Genomic DNA, 6655 nt, shown 5'->3' with positions numbered 1-6655 from the left:
TTATTATTAAATTTCTATAAACTAACATATAGTATTGATGACTAGAATGTTATGTGTCTCTTATTTTCTTTCAAATACTTCAGTATAACAAGTGAGACAGAAAACAAACTAAACATAAGTTTCAGACCAGAGCAGCTCTGTCCTGATAGAGGAGCTGCTTCCTGCCTTCCGCAGTCATGGGCACGCCGTCAGCAGTCTGTTTAAAGGAGGCCAACTGCGATTCAGTCTTCCAAACCAGGGAGACAAATGCTCCCCCAGCAGTGATAATCTTAGAGGGACCTTAGTCGGGGGAGGGCACAGGGGGAGGTTTCCAACGTTGGATCTTTTCTCATGTTGTCTTCCACCTGCTGCTCTGTTGTCTTATCACTGCAAAGGTGACAAGAGACAATGACCAGCTCACCATTCCCTGTAACACATCAGGGATCTCCTGGTGATGGATGATCAGAGGCTTGCCATTGGTTAAAGAAAAATTATACATCTCTCTGCCTGGCATCACAAAGACACCTGAAAACCACAATCGTCATGTTGCTGACTGATCCAGCAATGTTTTCTCAGTTTCTGCTGTCTTTTTATCAGCCCACAAGACAGGTGGGAAATGGTTCTTCAGCAGCAAAAAACTCGGGAAATATTTTATGACCATGTATGCTGCTGTGATGAGAATCCTGCAAACCCTGCAGTGTGTTAAAAGGCGCAGAAATGGTGTCCCGTTCTTGGTCCTCTGCCCGGCTCCATAGCGCCACACTCTGTCAGAGCCAGTGAGCTGCATCTTACCTTCCCCAGCCCTCCTGAGAGCCGTTCTGGAGTCACACGCAGGTGGTCAGCACTAGTGCTCTGCAACAGCATGGGCCCCTTATTAGTAAGCCAGAATGGAGAAAAACTTAGCATCACCTGACCACAAGGGAATTCCGATTTTATTTTTCAAAAAGTTGTTCCCATCTCAGTTTCCTCCAGGAAGGACATGGAACTGCTTCAGGATGAGCATAATGATTCCCATTGCCGGAATATTCGGAATACCTTCCTCGACTTCTCAGAGAAACTCAAGGAGTCAGCTTCAGCAGGCTGCTTGGACTGAGTGTGGGCCAGCAGTGTGGTCAACACAGCCTTCCAGCCAGGCTCGCCCACGGGGCCACCATCCACTCCGCCTTTCTCTCCAGTTTCCTTACTGGGTGTGACATTCACCCAGGGACACCAATCTCTGTGCTGAGAGGTGGGATCAAAGAAGCTTCAGGAAGGTGTGTCCGAGCTGCTGGAGGAGCAGAGACGGGCTCGTTTGGCTTTCCGCAGAGGGCTAGAGGGCACGTCCAGGCCAGGAGGGTCTCCGGTCCCCATGCTTCGGGTCACTGGGCGGGTCCTGGTGGTGGGACTAGCAGCTTCTGGTTCAGGACGGTCAACAGGACTGGAAGAGTCCCAGCTCCGAGTACGGGAGATGATGGGACCTGGGCTCTTTTCAGCCTGCTCGGAGCCTGGGGAACACGTGGCATCCTGGCTGCGGGTCATCATCCTCCGAGGAGACTCAGGAACCAGAGGGAAGCGCTCTGGCCGTCTCTCAGAACCTGGGACAGGAGAGCTGCTGAGGCCAAAAGACGAGTCCAGGTCTGTCATGGACGACTCAATCTGCTGGAAGCCCCAGAGCCCCACCTTCCGCATACATTGAGAGCACGTCAACAGGGAAAGCTGCATTGGTTCCAAGGAGGAACTACACGCCCAGCCACACACCGAGAGAATACAGGCTGTGACGTGGACTTGAATGTCAGAGCCAAATTTGGTTGTAGTTTTCTTCTCATCAGTTCGGTGATCAAGTTCTTCTTCAAGCAGGTGTAGGAGAAGACTGATCTTGTCTTCCGTGAAACACATAGATTTCAAGTCCTCTGGCCTCAGGGAAGGAAGCTGGAGGTCCAAGTGACAAAGGCTTTGGAAACGACCTAGAACTTCACTAAGAACAACAGTAGGTTCATCCAATGGCAACATCCCAAATCGATCTGGAGAGGGGCTGTCTGGCCAGAAACAGAACTTCTCGTGGGCAGTACACAAGGCTTGCTTCAGCTCAGCACATCGTTCCTTATATCTGTCAAAGTCAAATGTCAGCTGTAAACTGGCACAGAGAAAAGCCTGGCAGCTGGAGCACTTGAGCATGTCACACTCAACTGTGACCCAGCCATACTTTGCACAGACAAGTGGAGACAGCTCCAAGGGCTCCCCGGCCCACTTCAGGGAGGAAAATGTTTCCACTCTGCTGAAATAGGCCTCTTTGCTTGTAGATTCCAATGGAGGTTGCTCTGCTTGGGGTGATCCATTCACTGACTGGAGTGTGGCGGATATTTCCTTCCTGAAGTAGGGTGGCAGAACAGTTAGCAAAATTTTTGTCTTACTGCTCTCCCTAAAGATTCTGTATCCAGCTTCTCCCCACATCATATAATTGATCACATCAATACTGGATTTTAACCTTCCTTAACATCTTCTCAATTACACTACTCTTCAGATTGTTTCAGTGGTTTTATGTATTTGCTACACAAAGTCTGACGGTACAGGAGGATATTGCGCCTCCTTCTCCGGCAGAGCATCTGGTGGATTCGAACCCGTGCGCCTCTGGGATTGTAGTTGCAGCTCCTTGCCACTAGGCCACCAGAGCTCGCCTCCTTTAGTTTCTTTCTAACTGCATTTCAAGTTAACTATCTTCCTTTACACCTTTAAAAACAGTATTCTGAGAATGGGATCCTTGGCACACGAACAGTAAAGAACCCCACACAGGAGCAGTTCGGTGAGCACATTCATTCAGCTGGCGATTTGTTTCTTCCTCTCCCCCGTATAACTGTCTACGGCAAAATTCCACCCGGGATGCGAAATCGGAGACATCTCCCGTGTGGAGAAGCGTGTAACTAAGCTTAGTAAACCCCGGCCTCGCTCGGAAGCCGCGAAGACGCCATCCCCGGCCCGCGGCGCGGACCAAGGGGGCCGCTGCAGGCCTGCGTTCCCGATGCCTCCACCTCCGACAGCCCCGCGAGTAACCGGCGAACTCACGCGTCGGCGCCGCCTTCTTCCGCTGCAATCCCTTCGTCTATCAGCTGTCGAACTTTCTGCGGGGTCCCTTCAGGGGAGCGAACGACTGTCCCCCAAGTCTTTTCAAGCCCGGCCACAAGCGAGGGAGGGTCGGCGGGCGCCGCCATCTTGGTCCGTCGCCGAGAGTCTTCCCCGCGGGAGTGAGCGCCACGGCGCTTCCGTTCCGGCGGATGGTGAGACTCTGTGACGTCTTGGGGCATGTTGTCGGGGGGACCAGTCCCTGGAGAAGGGGATCACGCTTGGTCAGGCAGAGGTCAGCAGAAGAGAGGAAGACTTTCAAGGAGACACACTGGCACCGTGATTGCAACAGTGAGCGGAGGCGGTTATGAGGACGATATGGGACTGGGCACGGCTTCGCTCCAGGCTGTATGAGGTTTCTGAGATGGAGTGAGCCCTGGTCACCGAGTGGTAAGCAACTGCTCTTCCCACCCGAAGGCACATGGTTTGAATCCACCAGTTGCTCCTCAGGAGAAAGACAGGTGACCCCCTCCTCCCCGAAGTTGTTCACACTCAACGGCACACAATAGCAGGTACAGGAGTTGAGGTTCACCTGGCACCCCCAAGTCTGTGCAGCTCTTATACTCTGGCATTTCTTTCTTTGGGTTTCTGGACTCAATTTTCAGTCTCTCCTGACATCTATTTTGGTCTTTTGCTCTCTTCACAATATTCTTGGTATTACCTCACAACTCATCTGGTCTCTGATCATTAGTGAATCAAGAATATCAAAGGGTGTCAGAGACGGTGAGCATGGCACAGGATAGGGCTGGGTTCAAGCCTGCTGGTTGCAGGGTGACTGAGTCCTACTCGACTTGCTGGCTTCGAACAGCTACAATGTTTGACTCTAGGGAAAAATTTCCCCTGACACTAGCTGGGTCGAAAGCCAGTTTCCCAGAGGAGGGACCTCTGCTCCAGACTGTCACTGATGTCCTGCTGGAGTGTCTTCTAGAAGGATTTCAGAATCAAGACCACCAGGAACACTAAGCCATGGTTTGTGGATTTGAACTTGTTGGCCCCACAAGCACATCAGGTGATGTCTTAGAAAGAAATCTGAATGCGTACGTGTATTTGGGCTTGAACTTACACTGTCAGGTCTGCTTCTCTCATGTCCCACCTCACTCTGACCGTAAAGTTCCTCAGGTGACAGGAGAGTGATGCTGCAGTGGACACGGGGCTGCCTGTCCATCCAGCCCACCTCTCCCAGGGGAGTTGTCACTATGGCAGCTGGTCCCACACTCTGGCCACAGCTGATTGGCCCAGGGACAAGCACTGACCCCACTGAGGAGTCTGGAATTAGGACAGCGCCTGGCCTTCAAATCCATCAGCTCTGTGGGATGAAGACAAGGCAGACCCATTCCCGTGAGGACTGTGGCCTTCATGCCCCACGGGATAGCTCTGCTCCGCACTTAGAGGGGCCCGAAGGAGCTTGATGGTGGAGGATGTTGTGCCAAGGCCATGTGTGCCCCAGCGGTGATGGGACTCCGCCTGCCCTTAGCCTGAGAAGCAGTAACAGTGGTGATGCCAGCTGTCCAGGCGGCACTGCGGCAGGGAGCAGCCTGCCCCGGGTATAGGGGTCTGTTTCCTGCAGCCGTGGGCCCTGGTCCAGTGAACAGTCCACTCTGGGCCTGGGACCTTAATGCTCCTTTCCTCCTCCCTCTGGGGTTTGGCCTCGTATCCCATGTCCAGGCCCCTGGAGTGGCATGAATGCTCTGTTCCCAGCATCACTGCAGACTCCACCTCCATCCTCATCCTCACGTGGCCAGCACTGCCTCTTGGTCTCTTCTGAGGATATTCATCTCAGGATTGAGATTCCCCCTACTCCAAGAATGGACCCTGGGCTGCAGTCTACCCTCCACAACTTCCAAGATCAGCAGTCTGAACCTTCCCGGAAGCACTGAGGAAGAAAGGACTGGCAACCTGCTTCTGTAAAGATGACCGTTCATTTCTTTTTAGGGGACCTGGTGCTCACCCCCAGCCCCACAAACTCCCATAGCCCCGGTGGACACAGGCAAGGAAACGAGAACCACAGGGCTTTGAAACCATCGCCTTTAATGCGTCTTACAGGACAACTACATCGGCCTATTCGCGACAAACACGTCCTCTACCGTCACTATCCACACTGCACGGTCCTCTCGGTCAGGAAACTAACAAGCCTCGGGACAGGCGGGCAGCTACCCTTCTGGATCCAGCCTTTCATATTCTCCCATGACATTAAAAAAAGAAAAATTGTTAATCCATCTGGGAAGAAGACAGACAGACAGGGACCTAAGACACGGGCGTGGGGAGTGGCATGGGGTGCACACCCGGCCTGGTTACACGGGCACCGACACGCAAGACGCACAGCTCACGCCGCTCGCTTTGTTCACCAATAAAAGAATATAAAAATCTTGTTCAACCCAGTGTTGAGTGTATTAAAATAGATCTGTATCGCACAGCACAGTTTCTTCCGGAATTGTGGAACAACAGGTGGGGCTGTGGCTGCCTCCTGGTCCTGCACCCCCCGTCGGTGTGCGTGTGGCCGTGTGCAACCCACACACACGTGTTTGAAGCGCTCGGCAGTGCTACGCTGGCGGGGAGCCCCGGCTCTGCACGCTGGTCCGATTGTGCTAAGGTCCCGGAACCGGGAGGCTGCTGGGGGGTGAGCCAGGCACAGCCCCTCCTGGGATGCAGAAGGTCTTCAAAGTGGCTGTGCGGTCCCTCGGGGGCCAACTGGAAGTGGGGTTCAGGGATCCCCAAAGGCCAAATGCCCCAGAGCAACAGCCCTTTTCCCCTCCCCCGTCCTCTACCTAGTTCTCTTAAAAAAAATACAAACAGAACACTACCTGGATTGCTCCAGGGATAGTCCTCCAGAGGAGAGGCACCCCGTCTGTACCTTGAAGCAGGAAATTTCTATAAGCAGAAGGGGTGGGGGAGTCAGCGAGTGCCCCCCTTCACATTAAATATCTTACAATAAAAACGCCATACAAAAGTGTAAGGTTATTTTTGGCATAGTGTCTGTACTGGCAAGAAAAGGAGTGATACTGAAGGGCTCTGGGGAGGGGCAGCCGAGGACCCCCGGGAAGCCTGCTGCCCCCCCCACTCCTCCCTGTGGCTCCAGAGCCCAGCGCCTCCAGGAGGAGAATTACAGTGACAGCAGGAGGGGGAGGTGCCTGGTGCGCTCCAGGACCCGGGGTGCAGGCCTGGACGGGAGGGAACACTGTGCGCCTCTTGGCACACATGACTCAAGTCTTTCAAGTGAAACAGCTGCATTTCTGCACCCCGATAATACTGAGAGAGGGCCCAGGGTCCAGCACGGTGCGGCGGCGGGGGGTGGGGAGGGTGCCAGGCCTGGACGCCAGGAGGCCCCCGTGAGTGTGGCCCTGAGCGGAAGGGTGGAGGCTGGGCACTACCTAGATTGCTACTCATTTCTCATCCCAATGGCATGAAACCAAACTAGCTCTACTACTCGGCTATGTCTCTGTCTTCTGGTCTCCCTGGGGCAGGACTCCCAGACTCATTGCCTTGGGGCCCTCCCAGTGTTCCCCACAACCTCTGCCCCTCTAAGAGGCTGCAGAGAGCTGAGGACTGGAAGCTGCTGGCCTGGAGCAGCTGTGGCCAGTGA

The 6655-nt window shown here is 53.8% G+C and overlaps 1 pseudogene across 1 annotated transcript; it reads right to left on the bottom strand.

Moving 5' to 3' along the window:
* Positions 1 to 969: 969 nt before the first annotated feature.
* Positions 970 to 3213, bottom strand: LOC102875531 (annotated as a pseudogene). Its single transcript, XR_438900.1, has 2 exons — positions 3019 to 3213; positions 970 to 2326 (listed from the first exon to the last, which is right to left on the bottom strand). The product of XR_438900.1 is annotated as a nuclear-interacting partner of ALK-like (transcript).
* Between the last annotated feature and the right edge of the window lie 3442 nt (positions 3214 to 6655).

Source organism: Elephantulus edwardii, unplaced genomic scaffold (genome assembly GCF_000299155.1).
Source record: "Elephantulus edwardii isolate Elephantulus edwardi_28Jun2011 unplaced genomic scaffold, EleEdw1.0 scaffold00064, whole genome shotgun sequence".
NCBI classification, from domain to species: domain Eukaryota; kingdom Metazoa; phylum Chordata; class Mammalia; order Macroscelidea; family Macroscelididae; genus Elephantulus; species Elephantulus edwardii.
This window is presented reverse-complemented; position numbering and strand designations above follow the sequence as displayed.